Source organism: Cyrtonyx montezumae, unplaced genomic scaffold, assembly GCF_038088225.1.
Source record: "Cyrtonyx montezumae isolate F1298 unplaced genomic scaffold, pur_monq_1.0 scaffold_3, whole genome shotgun sequence".
Classification (NCBI taxonomy): Eukaryota; Metazoa; Chordata; class Aves; order Galliformes; family Odontophoridae; genus Cyrtonyx; species Cyrtonyx montezumae.
The window spans coordinates 79,286,692-79,309,218 of NW_027072034.1; the positions used below are offsets into that span (position 1 = coordinate 79,286,692).

General features: G+C 38.3%; 2 protein-coding genes across 5 annotated transcripts in view; one reads left to right on the plus strand and one right to left on the minus strand.

Annotated features, from left to right (window-relative positions):
• The window catches only part of CMSS1 (cms1 ribosomal small subunit homolog), a 223,032-nt gene that overhangs the window by 22,929 nt on the left and 177,576 nt on the right, over positions 1–22,527 (plus strand). The window lies entirely within an intron of this gene.
• The window catches only part of FILIP1L (filamin A interacting protein 1 like), a 190,147-nt gene that overhangs the window by 19,330 nt on the left and 148,290 nt on the right, over positions 1–22,527 (minus strand). Inside the window, exon 1 of one of the 4 annotated variants that reach the window (XM_065742024.1) lies at positions 10,836–10,921. The exons of the other annotated variants lie outside the window; for them this stretch is intronic. The gene's annotated coding sequence lies outside the window, so the exon portion shown is untranslated. Of the gene's footprint in view, positions 1–10,835; positions 10,922–22,527 lie in introns of those variants that run through there. 4 annotated transcript variants of the gene reach the window in all.

Genomic DNA, 22,527 nt, shown 5'->3' on the forward strand with positions numbered 1-22,527 from the left:
ATAATTTTGGCTGTACTACATCACACTTAGCAACATGTGACCCTTACCTTTTAAACTTTATAGGTTGTTCTAGAATTGATAATTAGAATGGTAATAATAATAATGTTTAAAGGTTTTTGTTTTGTTTTTTTAAGGACTCTCAGGGTGAACTTTCTAAGGATGCTAGTGAAATAGGTATTGATAGGTACTGGATTTTAAAGCTGGACTTATATCATTTCTTCTGCCAAAGTATGGAGGAGATCTTGGTGTATCTGTGATGAATATCAATATTTTGATTTGTATCAGGTCATTCTGCAGACATGACAGAGATTTTGAATGTTGATGCGTTTTTGGTAAGTTCTCAATACACTATTTTTATGGAGCTCGTGTTACTACCCCTCTTAAATGTGTGGCTTAGTGGAGGTTCTACAGGTTAAAACATGAGGGAAACTTGTTTCTAAGGTTTTTGGGCATGTACTTGAATTTCCCCGTTTACAATGCAAATAAAAATGCTAAGCTGAAAGCTTTTAAATGTAGATGAAGTCATGCCTCTTCGTCTGAGGCATTCTTCCCAGTTAGCAATATGCCACGGTCTGGCTTTTAATAAGAGAAGAAACGCACTTCATCATTTCTGGTAAATCTTACAAGTTGGTGTAATTTTTGACACCAATACAGTTAAGTATTTATTTTCGGCAGAAAGCCAGTCTGTCTGTGCCTTCTGCAGTTTGTGGCAATAAAATTTGGGTTTGCTGAACCGGGTTTCTGGCTTTTGGGGTGGCTATGCATTTCTTTTCTTTGCCTGCAGTTTACTTCCTGATGTGTAGCTTTTATGAAGACATATGTTATGGCTACTTTTATAGCTCTCTTTATTATCTTTATTGATGCTTCTTTTTTTTCCCTGTCATAAAGAAAGTCAAAAGCCTTTGAAATAACAGCAGCAACAACATACCATAGCTGTTGTGTAATCTGTTGGCTTTATCTGAATCAGTCAGCACTTCCCAACAGAATGCTAGCACTTACTTTAATTTTTTTTTTCCAGTATATTATTCACGTATAGATATTCTAAATCATTAGATGATACTAGGATGTAAATCTCTACACAGGGTGTCTCAGCAGCAAGAGGCTGTTCGTAAGGCAGATTTCCTGATAAGGAAATAGATTTTATTAAATGAGGACTTCTAATGAGGGGAGTGTGAGTTCTGCTTATTACTCCACAGACTACCACAGAGAGGTAATCATTGTTTTATCTGATGCTTAAAATGCTGACTTGCTTTAAGAGGCTTAATAAAAGTCATATATGATGAAGGGTGTTGGCAGGTCTGAGTTAACTTGGGCAAAATTTTAAATGGATAACCAAATATACTTAGCTGTGATGCTGAGTAAATGTAAACAGGATTATGTGGTCTTTGAAAACCAAATTAATCTGTAAGAGTAACATTGACTGTGACCACGATTTTACAACTACTGAGCTGCTGAAAAATTTTCTTGGGGGATAGGGATATAGATATTAGGACTCTGCTTGGAGTCATTTTCATCCACCACTAAAATTCAGTTTTATTTTATCATAAATTTTATCTTAAACCTCAGTTTAAGAAAAGTCTATCTTGAATTATGTCCTTTCTGTATCTGGAAGTCTGTGTAAATCATCTATCAGAATATCAGTCTTTCAGTAAAAATAGTGATTCTTTAGTGGCAATACTGTTCATATTTACAAGTTATGAGTTCTTAATTCAGGCCACTGATTTCTAGTTTGTAATGCTAGCCCTCTGCAACACCTGAGATTACAGGAAGGTGCAGGATTTTTTGACAGGAGTGAAGATGCTGCTATCCTATTCACTTGCAAGCAGCTCTTTTTTTTTTTTTTCCATTTTCTTGTCAGCACATCCTGAAAAACATAATTGCAATGAGCTCTGTCTGACCACAGCAGTAATAAGCTTTACTTGGGGTTAGCCTTAAAAAGTCTCACAGAGTTCAGCTACTGGAAAGCATGGCACAATGAGCTGTGGTCTGTGTTTCCGTGTGTTACATTTTGGAGATAAATGTCTCTTTCTTCCTTCCCTCTTTCTATTAACAGCTATTTCAAGTTATTGAATGATTCTTTGAAGTTAGTATCTATTTCTCTTTACATTTCAGTGGCATGCAAGTGTTAATTCTCTTCTGTTCTGAGTCTAAATGGATGAATAACTTCACAGGCTCACAAGAATACTACTTGGGTTTTGTTGGTTAATAGTTGGGGATTTTATCATACTACCATAGTGCATTCTCTCCTTCCCCCCAGCAAACTGCCTGTAAAGTCAGAAATAAAGCAAATAATTTCAGATACAAAACCAGAATTTGGAACTCTTCAAATGTGCGTCAGCCAGGAAATTATAGTTTTGCAGATGGAAAGCTTTCGGAAGGAAATGGAAAGATGAACCACAAAAGATGAGGTATAGGGGTCAAAGCAACAAGACTGAGGCAAATCTTCTCAGTTATTAATCCAGGTCCTGCCTTTTTTTTTTTTTTTTCTTTTCAGCTTAAACAAGTAAAATTTTGTGCCTGAACTTCAGATTTATTAAAATGGAAAAGCAGTGCTGACTTACTACAGCAGGCTATTTTGAGAATTAATATTAATTCAAAGAGGTTTTAATAGTACTGTTACTAGACAAAATAGGCCAACTAGTGCTTTGTGTAATTTGCGAATTTTAAATGACAGTGTCACTATGATTTCATTTTGAGCAAATTAAATCAGTAGGAGAAATTGTGTGTCTTTATGAACCTGAGCTTTGTATTTAATGCTTAATTGTTTAATCATTACTGCTAGAGCATGATTGCTTGACCACATGTTGTTGCGCTGTTCTTAGAATCACCAGAGTTACAAAGCACTTGGTACCACAGGGGTAAATAGGATAGTGCTTTCTGACCATTTATACTCATTTTTGTTCCCCATGGGCAGATGTATGTGTTTGCATTCTCTGTACGGAGTATCTGTACTGTTAATCTGTTACTACTGCAGATTACTACGTAGTATGCTTGCTGTTTCCTGTTTGTACAAGTGCAAGAGTTTGAGGGTTGGCTTTTTGTCTTTGGTACCTAATCTCCATCCTTCAAGAAACTGATGAGTTTGCAGAAGTTTTGAATCTCTAAATGTGTCAGTCACTTTAGCTCTATATAAAGTGTGTAGCACTTAGGCTTCTTTTCACACTTTTCAGTTAAATAATACTACTACTATTAGATTAAGACAACACTCTGAAATTTGTTATCTCTGAGCAATTTCAATAGATAATTCCTTTCTATAATTTTATTTGATACCTTCCCCCAATATATAACATCATAGTGTGCATCTTCAAGGTGGAACTCTACTTTATCAATGCTCTTCTGGGATGCAGTTGGGTAAATAGATGCTTTTCTGCTACCTGATTCACCTGGAGCTGTGCTGCTCTCTTGACCAGAACTGAGCACGATTGTGCAAGTATCCAATTCATACAAACTTTTTTTTTTTCAACTTTAATTAGTTAATATTTTTGGTATGACAGAAGATGGAATTTAGCCAACAAAAACACATCATGTTTCTCAGAGGAGACCGGTTAGTCATAAATGTCATTTTCCCATAACATTTACAGGAATTGAATGTTCTCTAGAACAATTTTAACACACGTCTAATATAGAAGTGAATTTCTGGAATCGCATTTTCATCTATGGCCAGAATCAGCATTGTGCCTGTCTCTTATGCTGCCATGGACTTATTTGTATGTTACTGGTCAGCAACAGTGCTATAATTTAGAATTTTCCATGCTCCTATGCATGCTTCTGCTGACCTGAAAGGGTGAACTTCCTGATGCCACCAATTCTGTGTAAGCTGATCAGCTTACCCAACGGCCATTTGCTCGTAGGTGGAAGTTGGCTGCAAACTGGGATAAGTTCTTCGTGTGCTCTATGACCGTGACAAGAATGTATGTGCTTAAATTGTAATCAGAACATTTTACATTTTAAGAAGATTAAATACTGTAAGATAGATGTTAAAGTTACTTTGGTACAAAATGGGATTTTCTGAGAAGACTTTGAGTTCTCCATCATTTTGAGGAATGGGAGGTACATAAAAACAATTAGACAAACATTCCTCAGGCATGATGTCAGTGTTGTCACTCCTGTGTGGGAGGACAAAACTACAGTGACTTCTTGAGGTCCTCCTCATATCCATAAAATCCTTATTGAATACATACATCCTAGGACAAAAATAAGCCCTTATTGGTGTGCTTTCTTCTAAAGTAGCTCTGTGTATAGTAAACTCTGCGTGCTTGAAGACTGGGCTGAGGTAGCATCCCATTCCATTTTTTGGGGCATAGGAAACACGAACCTCAATTGTAACTGAAAATTTAGACTGAGATAATTAAGTTTTCTGTGATGCAAAGTTGCACGAAGCAGTGACATTAAGGCTCTCCAAAAAAGCAAGGGATTTTAATATTATCAGGTTTGTTCATATGGCTGCAGTTCTTTCTACTAGCCAAGACTGGAAGCAGTAAGAGCAGTAATAACACTTATATAAAACAGAGTTTTCCCACTGAAGCTAAACATACAACTTTTTCTTGTGGACCTGATAATATGAAGGTATCTGTTTTCTCTAAAATGGACTTTTCCAGCACTTCGCCTTGGAGGACATAAGTGAAAAGGAGATTGTAGGAATGCATTAAAGTGCAGTTCACTGGCTTAAGATGGCTTTGAAATTAAATGTGCTGAAGGATGCTGTTAGTTTCTTAATTTGCAGTATATGTTTCTCTCCAAAATTGTATTAAAACTATCCCTGTATATTTACAAAGTGCTTTTCAGCACTGTTTTTTGAATTGATCTGTGATTCCAAGGACATCACTGCCTGGGAAATATCTCACTTCGTTACCATCTGTCCTAATCCTGCCAAATGTTATGCTGTATGTCTCTTACATCTGAAAGTGTTGGGACTTGAAGTGTGGGATGCTTGGCTATTGTGTTTTCTCTTGTTTTAGTAGGACTTTGGTCCACCTTGTCCTGGGAACACTCAGTGAATCATCCAAAGGTGCAAAGCTGAAATGGTTAAAGCATGTGAATTCTTAGCATAGATACTCTTGTGGGGGATTTACATTGACATTCTCCAAACTAGTCCTCTTCAAGAGGACTACTGCACTGTTATGGAATGTAGGATGGGTAGCTACAGTTGAGAGCTATTGATGATAGTCTGAGAATTTTATTTTAGCTCTAATGTTTCAGTAAAGAGGAGGGTTGTGTGCATTTCTGTTTCCCTTGACCCTTCACATAAAGACTTCTGGGCTCCAGGTATCCCCTGATCTTTAAAAAACTGTTAATTCAGTCAAGCAATCTCTACCTCATGATTGTATTCCAGATTGATTTATAACTGAGTATCATGATGTGTCTGAAGGGCATTTGGCTACATGCCCTATTTGATCTCTTTTCTTGCCTCTTGGCTGATGATCTGTGATGTTGATGTTACATTTTCCTATTTTCAAATGACACTATAAATGAAGGACCTGTAGCATGCTTTCATGTACAGTATGTTTCTGATGTAATACATTTTAGCTTTTATCGTTAATTAAAAAAGTTACTTCAAATGCTGAAAATATAAAGACACCACTATCTCTAGACAGAACTTGCTAGTTGTTTGGTTAACTAGAAATATGAGAGGGTCATATGCAGGTTATGAAAAGTTACCTTGTCAAATTCTGATTTTTTTCCCCTCGGTTAATCCTGATTGAAACAGTAGAATTTTACCATTTACAAAGATGGCAGTCATCACCTAAGCCTTCAAGCAGAGAATGGGAACAAAGCAAGGACAAACTCTCCTAAGGGCTCCTTTCTATGCTGTGCTGCATTTTCCTTCTGCTTTATAGAGATCAGCAAAATCCTTAAGGTTGCTCTCATTTTTTCTCTGCTACTTTCCCAAAAGAGAATCAAGGTGTGTACCTCCTAGCAGAAGCCTAAACACTGTTGTCCCTACTCCCTGCACTTTATGCAATCTATTTTATCTATCTTGGAATGTCCTATATAGAATTTGTACTTGAGAACTTTACTTCAGAGGGTTTATATCCCCTGTCCTGCTAACCCACATGCATCCAAATGTGTATAACCATTTATATATTAGACTTGATTTTGGAAACACATATTTTAGAAGTTTTAACTCTGCCAAAGTTCATGGTGGCCTTCTCACTGAAGCAAATTCCATATTTAATTTAGGAATGACGTGGGCTGCTAGTCAAAAGATTTCCTCTTTAAATGAAAAAGTATATGGTGCTATTTGCAGGTTAAGAAAATGTTTTAGCTTTGAGCATTAACAAATTGTATTTTTTTCCATGTTCATATACACTAATAGCTGTTGACAAGCTAGTTCTCAGAGAGCTACATCTGAGTTAATATGACCAGTGCTGGGTTTCAGACACTTAGGTCAGGGACCAGCTGCCCTGAATGTGGTGCTGTGGTATCCCCAAGTTCGGGAGGCCAAACTTTAAAAAGTAAATTAGGCTCATTTAATTCACTTTCCTCTCTCTAGGAAGGGATCTGAAAGTGGAGTGGCTGAAGTTGAGAAAGTGCTTAACCGAGAGAAGCATTTTGAAGTTAAAAACTAAAACAACTGCGGCATTTATTAAGCTGCTTCTGAGAGATCTCTAAGCCTTCGAACCTATTGTTTCTTCTAACTTCAGTGCAATTGTTGTGTTCCTTCCCAGGCCTTTGGAAGCCTGTAAAGGACAATGAAATTTGGTTCATGTATTGTTTTACTTCCCTGAAATGTATGCAAGATTAATCCACCAGCCCACGTTTAAAAAGAAATAATGGTGAGGCTTTTCAAGGTCTCAGTGTTGATTGTGTTGGATACTGTATAAACATGAAAACTGAATGTTGTTTGTCCTGTTGGGTGAGAATGCTGTGAATGATGCCGGGCAAGCCATCTGGCAAGATTAGCAGAAAGGTTTTTTACAAACTAAAAATGGTCTTTCTGTGGAACGTGCAAAGATCAAAATGTCTCTGATAGCTAGGTATTTCTTTTTCCTCGTGAGAAGTATTTCAGTTCACTTTTTGCATCCACATTTTGAGTCATGTTCATCAGAGCTTTGTGTACCCTGCCTGTGGTACTTCTGTAACAAAGAATTATTGTGGCAGCCACTCTCTGAGGGTCAGCAACAGGTCCTGCACACAGCTCAAGGCTGAGGAAAAGTGTGTGTGTAATGTCATCACGATGTGCACAATGAGCTGTAGCAGAAGGGGTGACGTCTGCAACAGAAAAAAATATTTGTTTATCAACCTGGATGACTTGGAGTTGTTTTGAAATGTTGCCTAACAAGGTCAGTTTGAACTCTCACCTCCAAGCGTTCAGTTTTATAATTAAGGAAGGTGACATGGTGCTGGGTGTTCACTCAACCTTCTGCTTGCTTACTGCAGGAATGTTCTGCTCCGTCACCTCGGTTCTGTCACTGCTGAGCCAGCAGTGCTTTGGGTGGGACTGGCTTTGTACTGTCTTTAAACAGGAGGCTACAATATGCCACTGAAATTCCTTAAAATACCATGTTGTGGAATTTCTGAACGCTTGAGGATGGTGGGCTGTTAGTGCTAAGCGTGCTCCATCGGTCAGGCAGTGAGGTGCTGTTCTGTCCTCCCAAAGACAAGATGGTGCCCCAGAGCTGAAGTCAGAGTTTGTTCTTGTCTCACTGACAGGAAACACAGCAAATCCCAAAAATCAGTGCTATGTACCAAGAGGTGTTAAGGCTTAGAATGCCCATTACCTCACTTAAAGCACAACGCCGGGCACTATATTTAGAGTATTTCAGCAATGCCTCCTACCCTGTTAGAGGGCAGGAGTGAATGATTGAACCAACCAAGCCTTCAGCCACATCAAGAAAGCTCAAGATAAACCTCATGGATGTCTGCTCATGAAGAATCCATTTATAAGAAAGACGAACCTAAGCAGTGAAAGTAATTTTTTTTAGTGGTAAGGCACAGCTTCTAATTCACATCGATCTGATGACAGGCTGAAGTATTAAAGGGAACTATTAATGAGTCAGAATTAAATTTTATAGGATTGTTGTTAAAGGCGAGTCTTCCTACATTATAGCCTCCTTAGTACTCTCTTAGATATTTTATAGGGTATTTTAATTGCTTCTGTAATGAGCTGTGTTCAGGTGATCCCACGCCCAGTATCTGAGAGAAGCCGTGTGCAAGAGAGCTCCCAAGGAGCAGTGGCTGTGTACTTTCCCATGCCAGCCTACCCCTGATAAAGAACTTTTCCTTAAGAAAAGCACCAGCTTTTAAGAACTGACATGAAACACAAACTGTCACTGCAAGTAAAATCAGGCTGTTTTGGTTTTGTTTTTTCCTCCCATGACAATGACAGATGTGATAAATCATTCCAGCATTAGGTAAATAACATAGGGATGATGTTATTAAGCCAAATCAAGCAATGACTTGCTTATAATGGTGCTGATGGGGAAAATAAAATAAGGGCAAGTTAGATACGTTGATGTCTGAGATGGATCTCTAAAAATTCCCATCAGCATTTATGCAACATTGGTCAGTGGAAGGAAGGGAGGTGACAGGGAAGGAACAAAGGGTCAATGCAGTTAGATAGGAAGCTGACCCTCATTTCTGGAGGAGGTGCTTGTTCCTAATGTGCTTTCTTTTCACACTGCCTGTTGCAGAAAAGTTAAGAGAAATTTAGAGAAAGTTAAGAGAAGAAATCTAGGTGTTGAATAATGAATTACATGATTTGTCTTTTTTTTTACTGCCTTTTTTCCTTTTACTGTCAAGTGATACCAGCAAGCATTTCGCTTACTTAGAACTTTATATTCGGTATATAGCAGGAAATCTATAACAAAACAAAAGCACATAATACTGTGGTGGGAAAAAACAACTGTGAAAGATGTTTATCGTTATACCTGAGTCTAATTATTTTGGACTCTTACCAGTAGAAATAAGATCAAAATTGGTCTTAGAGGTATTAGGCAAGGAATGTTTTCCCTTTAGGTCCATGGAAGACAGACAAGTAAAGGGAAGTAAAGTTACTTTGTTGTTGTTTTTTTAACAGATATAATGATTTGTATTGGACTGGTAGTACTCAGTACAGATGGCACTTAGTTACTACTTTGATAATATCCTAATGATTCACATTGCTATCATTCCGTGTTGGATTTGGAAGAACTGAAGTAGTCTCTTAGATATGGATAGACTTTTTCCTATTTCTAGTTACTACCTTTATAAAACTTGTTTATTGCATATGTAGTATTCCTGCAAATGCTTCATACTTTATCATATTGTAGTCCTGTGAATTCAGCTTATCTTTTCCCTTCAGACATATGTGGACTGTTTTTTTAATTTTGGTTTTAAATGCAGCTAACATTTTCACTTTATAAATTGCCACTGCATTTTTAAAGTATTGACTGCATTAGGATGCATAGGAAACAAAATAATTTGTCAGGGAAGAGAAGTAGGTAGCAAGTCTGCAGATAGAACACAGTAGCAAGCAGGAGGCTTTGTAAGGGTTTATGATACTGATCTGGGGTATCAGTCTTCAAGTATAAACTTCCATGTGTTCTGCTTTCTGGGGTTCGTTTCATTCTATATATACTACAGAGTGCTCCCTTGATTCTACAGTCAGGTGGATTGATGGCATCAACAAAAGTGTAAACTGCTCGTTATAAGGAAAACTACCTTGGAAACATGATGTCTATTTAAGTGCAAAGGTTAATAATGCAGAAATACCTGAGTTATCTTTGAAATTGAATGTATATATAGAAAGGTTTTTCAAGCCATGTGGAAAATGACTACTTGAAGATTTTTTGCCATTTGTTTTTTAGAGGAAAAATGTCGTGAAAACATTCAAGCAGGATTTCTATTCTTAGTATCTTGTGCCTTGTGTGCAGGGTAGCACAGCAATGCATCTGGCTGTATACCAGCTTAGACTTTTCTGAAACGGGGATTCTGATTTAAAACACCGAATAAAGAAAAGAAAAAAGAAAAAAAACCTCCACCACTTTCTGCTATCTGTACTAATATTTCGTAGCTCTTTAGCTTGATATTAAGGAAAACGAAAACAACACAACAAAACCAGATATTTTTCTTTTAAGCAGAGTTTCCAGGTCGGACGGCAACCTTTCTAAGTGCACGTCCGCCTCAGGAGAGCATTGCGCAGCAGCCTGGATCAGCGGGGACGGTGCAGTTGACCTAAGCGCAGCTGTCGCTACAAGCGGGGATGTGACAGGGCTGGTCCTCAGCACGGGGAGAGCTGCGCGTCCCCGCAGGCTGCAGCTGATCCTGCCAGGTGCCCTTCCCGCTGTGCTCTATCTACCTGCCCGAGCAGCAGCCGCTCTACTTTGGGAATCATTCACTCGGTGACCGGGATGTGAAGTTTCCTCCTCACCGTCTGACAGTTCTGCGCTGCTGTGTCTTGACGCTTGCACACAAGACACGGAAGAGGGAAGCAGCGTGTAGGAGTTGGGGAGCTCTGTCGGTCTCCGAGCTGCTTGTTTCAGACCGAGCACAGTCCCACGGCAGAGTCGCCGTAGTGGCAACTTACGCGTCCGCCCCGCTCACTGCAGCAGCAGTTGCTCCAAAGTCGAGCAAACGCTCAGAGATATCTGTGCACCAACGCACCACCTGTGCTGGTGAGTGCAGCGCAGAGAGGGGCAGGAGCCCTACCTGCCGCGTTCCCGCGATGTTACCCGGCTGCGGCGGAGCGCGAGCATCCCTACCTCCCTCCTTCCTCACCACTAACTTCATCCCTCGTCCGCCGTCGCAGGGCGCTCTGCCAGCAATCCCGGCGTAGTCTGGGGGCTTTCACCCCTTTCCCTCAACGCCCTTCCGCAAGCAGGGTCCCCGCAGGCAGCCATCCCGCCCGCTCTTACCTGCCGCTCCGGGAGCCGCTAGGGAAGCGCGGGGCTGTGCGGGACTGCGCGCCTCCCGCCGCCGCTCCGCCGGCAGCACTGCGGGACGGGCGCCGGGCGGCCCGAGCCTAGGCGGCATGACGTCATGGCCGCGCCATATAAGGCGCCGCGCGGCGAGCGGGCTCGTGGCTGCGGGGAGCCGTGCCCCCGGCCGTGCCCGCCGGGTCGTGGCCGAGGGACCGCGGCGACGGCCCGGGCTGCGGCAGGTCCCTTCTAACACAGGCAGGCTGAATCAGCTGTAACGCTTTGGAGTTAGGTTGAAACTCGAGATTAGAGTGGGCATGTTACATCCAAGCTCATCTCCCTTAGTGACTTGCTCTGAGCGAGTTGGCTTATCGTTATTACTTTTTATTTTATTATTATTATTTTTCTCTCACTTTCTTTTAACTATGACGGAAAAAAAAAAAAAGTGAGTTCAGCTGAGCTCCTCGGAGGATGATAGGAACTTCAGCCTTTTTTTCCTTCCCTCCTTCTGTAAAGAGTCGGGGTCTGCGGAGGATAGTATTTTATTTCCTGATGATGTAACTACCAAACAATTCTGCGAGTGATGATGGGAAGGCCAGATGAAATCTCTCTCCCTTTTTTTTCTTCCTTTTTTTTTTTTCTTCTCAATGTTTTTCCTGCAGAGCCCTTTTTCTCTCACATGTTTGTGTTCCAGCTAACACAATTAAGCAGCCCGAGCGGCTATTTTTAGTAAGGCCTTAGAGAAATGAGTCGTTTGTTTTAATATTTAGGAAAAAGGCAGAAGGCCAAAAGGAAGGGTTTAGATTGAGGAGCTTAAAGCGTGTCTCTTGTATTCCCTGTCCTTCAGAGCACACCCTGAATAAACACGGAGAACACAAGAAAGAAATACCTGAAATAACAGTAATATTTGTTGTGGAAATTCCACTAAGTTAGTGAAATAAACTCTCCTTGCACTGATGAGTAAATTAGGCCACGCAAAGGGCATTCCGTTTTGCACAGCGCTGTTAAAATTAGATGCCTCCACAATTCGTTTTGAACATTTGAATTTTAATATTCAGATATTCTTTGGTGTAAATTAAGCTGACCTACTCGTACCTTTTTGGATGTTTTAATGCATACCTGAATGCAGTGCTGATGTAGAATCATAGAATCATTAGCGTTGGAAAAGACCATTCAGGTCACCTAGTCCACCCATCAGCCCATCCTCACCCTGTCCACTGACCGTGTCCCTCAGTGCCACATCTACACAGCTCTTGAACACCTCCAGGGATGGTGACTCCACCCTCTCCCTGTGCAGCCCGTGCCATTGCCTCAGTACATAATACAACTCATTTATTTGGGGGTGCTGACCATGTGTTTGAAGACAAATGGTGATTAAAATGTTTGCATTTCATTAAAAAGAAAGGTATCTTCTTGCTACTTGCACATACTTGCCTTGAGTGTAGTCTTAAATACATTTGTTTTTCAGGTGGAATTTTTCACCCAAGCCTTTGCACTGTGCTTGAATAAGTGAGGGCTTATTCAGAAGCGTATTGCTTGTGTGCATGGTGGATTCTGCTGTCCCCTGTCAGTTCTTGAGGAAGTTCATACTGTTGTGATCAAAACCTTCCAAATCTTTTTGATAGTGAGATACGTCTGAATTGATCCTTTAAAAATTTATTTTAGAGATAGCAATGTATTATGTAAAGATAGTTACCAAATCCAAACAAACAAACAAAAAAATCTCCTCTAACTAGAAGTGGGTTGAGCAGATGCTTGGCTTAAGTTCTTGGGAACTAATATTTTATATGCTTTATTTTTCGTAAAAGCACTGTGCCAATGTGGCATTTGCATTACATAACAGCTCATCCTGGTGATCTCGGTATGAGGAGCGTGAGATTGGTTTCATATTCAGCTACAGACTCTTCTGTTTGTACTCTGCAGTTGTCTGAAAGAACAGGACAACTGCAGGTGCAGGGTCTGTCACAGGGAGCTGTGGAGAATGCTGTGTACAAGTAAGGCTGCAGGGGGGATTCGGGCAAGTAGGGGTCTGCCATGTGTAGCATATCTGTTAAAACTAGAAGTTAAATTTTTATGCATTCTTCTAAATGGTGTTTGTCTGTGTACTCCATACAGATAGAGTGAAAAATAGTTCTCTTTTTTATTAAATTATTTTTCCTTCTCTATTTTTCCCCTTCATCTTCCCCTTTACCTGCACACCCCTTGTCTCTTTGATCTTTGTATGAAAATTGCCTGCATATTTGTCCTGCCACATGAAAGAGTTATTCTATCTTAGGAACAGCTTTGAAGAGAGCTTTCCAAAAGCAGGTAAACAAAAGAGCATCCGTACGTTCCAGCTCTGTTTTAGAATTGCTAGGGACACAGGTCAAATAGTGCTGGTGGAAAGTTTATTGACAGTCTGGGGGCAGGCTAGAGCAGGGAACAGGGAACACAAATCCTCCTGTTTATAAGTCTGTGTTTATATCTGGGAATGAACTTCAAGTTTCTTAATTAATTTTCCTCTGATACAAAAGTGCACATCTGTAACTTTCTGCAAAACCGCTTTGTCAAAGAACATCATCTGAGTGTGCAATGACCTGACTTCCTTCTTTTGCACTGTTACTGCTTCATGAAAGACAGAGTAAAGCACTGTTTCAAGCACTGTTACAGAGATGATGGTTAAAAATTCCAGCTCTTGGATTCTTGTAACATAAAAAGCTTGTATTAGAAGCTGAGAAGCTATCCCTTACTGCCTTCTCACAGTGTCTTCCACTATCTCAAGGTACAGATCTGGCCCTGGTGGAGCTCACTGGAGGGAAAAAAATGTCTTTGTCATTTTCCATTGCTCCTTGTGAACCAATTTGGTTTCCTTAGGTACTAGCCATAGTTGTTCAGAACTGGTGTATTTGCAAGTACTGTGACAGCAAAAGAAACTGGATCTGTAGAAAGTGAGAATGAAGTGAAAACCTTATTCAGTGCATTCCCTAAGGACGTGGGGCTGCTCCCTGCAGCCTGTTTGCAGTATCTTATTTCTAGTCTCTGTTCTCTCTCTGCTTATCATTCTATTTTATTATTTGTACCCACACTGTCTTAGATTTGACATGAAATAATTGAAGCTGGAAAGATGACAGGTTAGCACGCAGGGAAGAGATGAGGCAAATAAGCTAAATGACTTTGAGGCTTTTGTTTAGACTCTGTCTTAAACTATCTCAATTCCTCCCATTATTTCCATTGTTAAAAGTATTTCTCTTTCTTCCCATAGCAGTTCATAGCAGTTCATAGCAGTGGTTCCAGTGTCCTTAAACCCATAACCTATCTATTTCAGCATTTGACTTCCCTCCTGTAGCCATTTTGTATCTAAGATAAATAAAGGAAATTAGAACTTGGGCCTCAATTCAACAAAGCACTTAAACACAGTCCTGTGTATTTTTGTTGAAAAAAGTAAGGACTTCAGCATAAGCCTGATTTTAATGATATATTGAAATTCATGACTGAACTGGGCTCTTAGTCACGTTTCCTCCATGTAGATATTACTGAAGCTCAATCTTCAAAGTTCTTTGTGGTATCTAAATCTTTATGTTACTTTCATATTCCAAAAATGGACATCTGCAGAAGTACAAATACTGTCAAGGCATTTGTTAGGATTCTACATTACTTAAAACTATTTTCTTTTTTGGATGGGGTTCTGCATAAGCTTTGCAAGGGATACTAGAGTACTGAAGTTCATACAACATTGACAAGTCTAGTTTGGTGGGTTGTATAAATGGGATCTGATGTTTAATGTTTTAATAGCTCATGTGATTTCAAGGATTTTTGTCCAATGCATACTCAGCCTTTTCTCTTGAGTCTATGGGAGTTTTGCTGTTCTGTCAGTGGAAGAGGGCTCACTGTTTGAGTGATTTCCTGGATTGATAACATCTTTTTAAACTTTTCTGTTCAATTTGTTTTTATTACTTTCCCTAGCATTGTGGTTGACAATCTCTTAGATTTCATCAGTGAAGACTGTTTTAGTGTTTTCATATCCCACAGCCTATATTATTTTCTGAATATTATGGAAAGAAATATAAAGGGCATTGCAGCTAAATGGTAGTCTGAAATGCAGAGACTATTGATAAATTGCATGTGGAAAGCAAGGGGGAGAAGCAAGGGAAAGTTCTAAAGATAACATTCTTAAGATTCATGTGTCTTGACTATGGACTGTGGACGGAAAGAGATTCGTATCTTCATTACTATGTGTTTTTAATTTTTTTGGCAGCAGGAAGAAATATTTTCCCAAACTCCCCTATTGTTTGCAGATTCCATTATTCTCCCTATTTTGTCAGATACAAACAAAAGTCCTAGCCAAATATTAGGGATAATTAGATCCCTTTTTGTTGGGTTCTGCCATGAGAAGTGTATGACCACATCTTTTCATGTCACTACTAACGAATCCTCTCCTGAGAGGAACTGGCAAATGTTCCATGTCTTTTTGTGAGTTGGAGTCCTGTTGTATATAGAGCCAAGATAAATTTTTATGAAAAAGATATTTTTGTGTGTGACAGAGCTTACCATGAACAAACTTTAACTGAATTTAATTTGTATGCCTTCTCGTATAAATCTTATGTGGCCAAGTAAATTTTCTGCATAATGAATGGAGATAACTTTTTATGGTCTATGAAAACTCTGCTCAATAGTGCATTTTACCAAGCACTTTGGGCTCAGAAGTTTTTATTAGTGTTGTTCTGCATTGATATATTTTTTTTAATTTTATTTTTGTTCCGCAAATTTGCCTGTCTGTTCAGGCTTTTTCTGGAAGCGTGACAGCCATTTCACTTTTAATGCAGTAGCACAAGCAAGTTGTAATCATGGGAAGACTATTGTCTCAATTGGAGGGAGCTAAATTCTGTATGTGCAAACATGCTTGGAAGTAGAACATATGTTGAATGCCTTTCTTTAGTCACTGGACCTTAGCAAAAAAAAAAAAAAAAAAAAAGTGACACTATATAGTCAGTTGCCTACTTTTCTTCCTCCGTGTCCTTTGAAATGCAGCCAAAGAATTAGAACTTCATGAAAATGGTGACTGAAACATTTAAAGCTTCAAATCAGACTCCACATAAATCCCTGTCTCAGGACTCATTTTTCTGTGTGTTAACCCAAGCTGTGAGTCTAGTCATTATATTCAAATGAAGCAAATCTTTCTGAGCAGTTGACCTAACTTTGTGCATAGACATGGCCTGAGCATGGTGTCAGTGATGGATGTTCCTTTTAAGGCAAAGAAGTAGAGCGAGTTGTCCCTTTAGTTCCTCCACATCACTGAACATCTCTTCACTAATGCTTTTCCCTTTGTGTCTGTTGTTTCTTTACTTGTTACTGAGTGATACTGATCCACGGGTGCCTTGGACTGCTAAAATTGCATTTTAAAATGTTTTTCTTATTCTCTACAATTTCAGTAGTCATACTGTAGACTTTAAGTTATTGGTTATTTTGATTCCCGTTCAAGGTATCTGTACTGAAACAACACAGAGGCAAGCATATCCCATACAGGGCATTGTAAGATTGTGGATTCCCAGGGATGTAGTGTAACTTGAAAAACTTTGGTCCCTTTGGGATTCAGAATTGCGGAGCTATCTGATTGATTAATAGTTTAAAAATGTGACTTTGTTGTGTGGTTCAATTCTCTAGTCTGGAAAAGTGTTTAGAGAATTTCTTGATCTCTTAGCATGTTGTCTCATGTCGTTCTTTGTGTTAGTATTGCCCACAGCAGGTACTGTTCAAGGAGTCTCTTGGGCTTGGGGAAATGTATTTAGCAGACTCCAACTCTCCATAGCTTTAGAGTCTGCAACAAAAATTTCACAAAACTTTTGAGTGAAGAAGGAGAATAAATACAAAAAGGTATTAATTTGACTTTTCTGTTTTTATGGCAGCCTGCAAGAAACATGTCAACATTAAGACCAATTACTTTCAACTCAGCAATGCTAAATTTGTACTTGTATCTGGAAACATTTTTATTGATCTCATGTCTTTGGAAGTTATGTCAACAGGACAGACTGTTACTAAGAAAATCATTCAGAAGATGAAGTAAATGCTTGAATAACCCAGAGACTGCTTCATTCTTGATTATTGTACTAGAGCACAAAGAAACAACTTAAGGCAATTCTATTCTAGCACCCGAAGCAAAGACAAAAAATTATGTTTAGTTTACAATTCTGTACTCTTTAAACAGTCTTCCCTGCAACCTTCCCTGTTTTTTATGGTCTCCTTCATCTTGTTTTGGGGTGGGTTTTTTTGAGTTTGTTTTTTGGTTGTTCAGTAGCTAATTTTTAATCAATCCTTTTACAATTACCTATTTTTTAGTAGTGTCTAAGGGTGAAGTTTCTGTTCTTTTCCTTTGGATGTTGTTTCCCCTTGATAACTTAGTTGAAAGCGTTTTCACAGAACATTGTTTCTATTTGCTTTAGCCACTGAACTCAGAGGCTCCCCATACAAAGATCAATTAGGTGAATGGTAGTTACAATTCAGAAAAAAGTCGTGTGTATGTTATGTGTGTGATCATGTGATGTGCTGTATAGAACTGATTAAAGGTAGAGATGCGTTGGATTCTCTCGTGTAATAATGCATTTTCATATAAAAGGAGCCTGAAGTGACTCCTTTTGCTACCAAATCCAATAGTACATTACGTAATTATTAAGCAAGTTGACTTCTTAAATAAAGATGTTTTCAAGCTGTAATCTTCCTTATCTATTTAACATAACTAGTTTTTCCTAGTGAGGGTGATACAATGGAGTAGTACAGACTTTAGTATTCTCAGGTGAACCTTGAAATACTAAGTTTTGAGCATGGTAAATTTATTAATCTTTGAGGTGTTTTTTTCTTGTTTTTGTTTGTTTGTTTTTTCCTCTAAAAAAAATACATAAACGTATGTATAGGTAAATATATATGCACAACTCTAGCCAGTAGCAAGGGCAGAAGGAGGAAATCAGTTCTAGTTACTGTAATATGGTGCTTATGATACTGCTTGCAACCTTTTTGTGAAAAACAACAACATTTATGAGTTACTTAAACTTTCAAAGCAATACCTACAAAAGTGTCTGGATTCCACATATGAAAAACAGAGGCCTAGAACTGACAATTGCAAAAGAATATGTATTTTCCAAATTCCTAAGATATGTTGTGTTGGTTAAATAAGACCCAGTTGTGGATGACCTGATAAAATTTGATTAAAGTTGGCTTTTCCTAAGTTGTCTGCATTTGTAATGCTTGAATTTTTTTGTTCTTTGATGCATTTTTGTTTTACCCTGTTCATCTGGTTTTATTTATTTCAGAATCCCCATAGTAGATGAGCAAATGCTATTCTTACATAGAAAAAAATCAGTCTTTTTGATATTCCTACTGAGTAAAGAGGCGAATACATGTATCCAACCCTACTGAAATAGAAGGGATTATTTTACTAGAAGCCTAAATTGTGTCCAGAGTGACATAAGGTTATACAGAGCTTGACAAGAATAAACACTTTATTTGGGAGTTATGAAAATGTCTTTGACCTTGGAGCTGGAATATCTAAGTGGAGTCTTAACTTGTAGCTATCCACGTGTATCTAAATCAGTGCAAGTCATGTCTGAATGCTGCTATGTATAGTTTGCTCAGTGGTCAACGTGGTGAGTGATCAGAGTTCTTGGAGCAGTTTTGGTGGGATAGATACCTGTGTAGCAGAAACATGCATATCTCAGAGGCTTGTTGAAATTCTCACTGGTGATTTTGCTTGGGTAGAGCAAGTTCTGAGTGGGAGGGAAATCTGAAATCCCTCCTGAACTTGTGGGAATTGCTCTGAAAAGTTTGCCTGTGTAAATGCACACAAAACAATTGTAGATACTTCAGTGCTTTTATGGGTGACTGTTGTGAACGTTGTTGATTTATTCAGTGAGTTATTCTTTAAAAATGTGTCTGAGAGCTGTTTATGATATTCTTAGCTTTAAATGCCATACCACTATGTTTTCCACATGTATTGATGTCAGAATTTGGATCGTATAAATGAACTTTTACCATTATTTTTGCTTCGGTATTGTGGGAAATCATTTCTTGGAAGCATCTTCTCTATTTTAGGTATATCATAAAAGCAGGAAAGCTATCCATTTTCGGCAGTGAATTCCTACAGAGTTCAGGGAATAGCATTAATTATTAAGCAATACAAAATGAAGATGGAAATCATGTTTGTGGATCCTTTTGCAAGTACAGTAATTTATTTTGTAAGGAGAAACAGGTAGATACAACCATGCTGATATATATAAATCTATATATATTTTAACTACTTCACCAGATGTTTATATGACTTTTCTCTCCTGCTCTTTTGCTGTTCTGCGCTCATCTCACATTTTTAAGGGCATGCAAGAGCCAAAAGCTGTAAAAGAGGCGAATACTTTCAGGTGGAATTCTAGTTTGCCTGTGTGATATTGAAGAAATTTGATGAGTAGGTTATTGGAAGGTGTGGGTGGGAACACATGAGGATACTGATGTCCACTGGAGTGACTGGAGAGAAATGACTGAGAGACTTTTAGCATTTCTACTTGAATGAAAGGAGGCTTGTGATCTAACTTGGGTTCCTTCAGGAATTTCACTGGAAAAGAGAAGAGTTCCAGAGTAACAAAGTGGTCCTCAGAGAGTCTGAAATTCCATTTAGCCTTAATCTGAGTTGAGAAAGGATTTTACTGTGGTGGTAGTAGAATTTTGTTTTTCACTATGTGATTCTTCTAGTAAATGTCAGAATGTTTTAATTCTTGCAAGAATTTTCTTTTCTTTTTTTTTTTTTTCAATGCTTCTGCATTGTCCTGTAATAGAAGCTTACATGTGTATAAAGCCACAGACTTTTTAAAACTGTATGTGTTCTTAAGACATTCACAAGCTCTTGCTGTTTCTGCTTTGATGGACAATGAATGTACTGTGTATGTGTTCTCTTACAACATTTGAATGTAAATTCCAAGTACATCTGTACATTGATCTAAGTTGCATTTCCACATAAAACTTCTGTCTTAAAGACTGCACAAATTCTTGATGTATTCTTTTTACAATTTCCTTCTAATTCTTAAAATTATCTATACAATGTGTTTTTCACATTGATTCATAAATACAAATTGACAGACAGTTATTATTTTTATTCTTTTTTTTTTTTTGGGAACCTCTTAACTTCAAATGAGGGAGTTTTGTGGCTAAATTCTGAAAAAAATCATAGTTCTGGTTTGATATCAAAGCCTTTAAGAGCTAAAGAGGCAAAGAAATCAAAAAGGGAAAGAACTTCTGATCTTAAATAGTTCAGACTGAAATATACTTTGGCTTTTGAAATGCGTGGCTGTTACTGGACATGCTCATATGTTTCATTACAGTGCAGTCACTTCCAGAGTAGCATTACATCATCTTATTTGCAAAGTCACTATGCTATAGTTGTCTTTACATCCAAAAGAGCTCTCAAGTGGGATATCAAATTATAAAGCATTACATAATCAGAACAATGCCCTTATTGGTTGATTGTACCCTTAGGGTGGGATGCTGACTGGTAGTTGCATATGGAAGACGTAATCTTTCAAAATTAACTGTTTCCTAACCATTCTATCAACAACTGTGATGTTAAACAATTGACTGGAAGTAGAATTAACTTGGGAAGGGTGTAACTGAAGAAAAAGATATTTTAAAATTGATTAAGGTTTCTTTTTACTTTTGTAAACAAACAGGGCCAGAAGAGTTTTACAGATACGTTTATAGACCAGTTTGCTGAAATTTCATGTGGTGTAATTCCTGTTAATGAGTTCAAAGGAGGCAGACCAATTTCCACTAAGTCTGTAGTTTTGATTTATTGCAAGATGATCCTCTTAAAAATGTTGGAAAGAATCCCTTTGGTTATGGGATATTAAATTTGTCTTTCAAAGCTAATTTAAGCTCTTTTTAGAATTATTCACTTGTTAAGTACCATATGTGCAAAATTACTGCTATGTGTCTGGCAACTTTAGTCAGCCAATCTAGAACTGATCTGGTTTTAAGAAAGAACTTTTTATGTTAAAGATTGCATGCAGGTTTTATAGTTCTCAAGGTGTATGAAAGTGATATAGAGTTCGGTCTTCTTTTGTTTGTCCTGATGTTCTGTGTGATCTAAGTCTAGATTTAAGGAAGCTGGACTTCATAGACCTTAGCTTAAATAAAATAAATAGGTAGGTTCTTGCTTGATGGAAAGTGAGTCTGTATTAAAAAAATAATTAAAAATATCACTTGAAATCCTAAGCTTGCTGTTGTGATGATCTACAGATGATTTCCCGTGTTGTGGTAACACATTTTTACGTGTGCATTAAGGATAAAATTGCACCAAACTTTCAAAGTAAGACTGCTCAACAGCCTTTGGGCATGTTTACCTTTTAGACCATGGACTGTTTTTCAGTGAAAACTCCAGTTCAACCCAAGGCTCTGAATTTTACTCATCTCTTCCAACCTCTCTTGCTCCCACACTGAATTAAGCACCCTAGTGAGTCATCCATCAGTATTGACTTTCCTTTTCAGATAAATCCACTAGAGTAATTGGCAGCTTTTTTGTTAATGCGCCTTTCCCAGTGTGTCCTTGGGAATATTAAATTTGATTTGATACTTTCATAAAGTCCCCCAGTTCTTGTCCAGATCTATTCCAAATAGTCATTACTGCCATAAAATTTCAAAACAAGATCCTGATTTTGAAAGTATAGGTCTCAAAATATTCATATTAGTACTTCAAAGACAACTGGGACACATGTATGCAATAACAATTATGTTTAAGAAACAGGTAAAAAAAACCAACTATTTCCAGGATAAGTCACTTAGTGACAAAACACAGTGCAAAAGCAAACTGTGTTGGATGGTTTCTGTTCATAACACCAGTACATTTTTAATTTTGTAAGGAAGAAGGAAAAAAAAATACTGGCTTTCATGCAGTGCATCTTCATTGGTTTCATTATGCTTCTGAGAATTTAAATAGAGGAAAAAGGTAATTCTTCATCCTCTGATCACAGAATTTTCTAGCATTAAATTTGTGGTTCCAGTTTCCTTGAAAACTGTCTGTAAGTCTTCATATATAGTAAACAAAACAAAACAAACAGCCTCAGACCAACCGAAACAAAAAAGCCCACCATGATGCAGAAATACAAAGTGGCATTTTTTATGCTTATACTCATTATAAGAGCATCAGGTAAGAAAATAGTGAAGGTATTTAGTAGAATTCAGTTTTTTAGTTTTATAACACTTTTTACAATCGTAGAATCATAGAATGGCTTGGGCTGGAGGGCACCTTAAAGCCTATCCAGTTCCAACCCCATCCAGCCTGGCCTTGAATGCCTCCAGGGACGGGTCATCTACAATTCCTCTGGGCAGCCTGTTCCAGCACTTCACCGCCCTCTGTGTGAAAAAATGTCCCCCTAATATCTAAATCTCCCCTTTTTTAGTTTAAAACCATTTCCTCTTGCTCTCTCACTATCAGACCATGTAAAACATTGTTTTCCCTCCTGTTTATAAGCTCTTTTTAAGTATTGGAAGGCCGTAAGGACATCTCCCCAGAATCTTCTCTTATCCAAGCTGAACAAGCCTGGCTCCCTCAGTCTTTGTTCATAACAGAGGCGCTCCAGCCCTCTGATCATCTTCATGGCCATCTTGTGGACCTTCTCCTTTTATGTCATAAAGGGTTTTTTGGGGGGTAGATAAGTTCCCTTGAAACTATGCAACACATCTT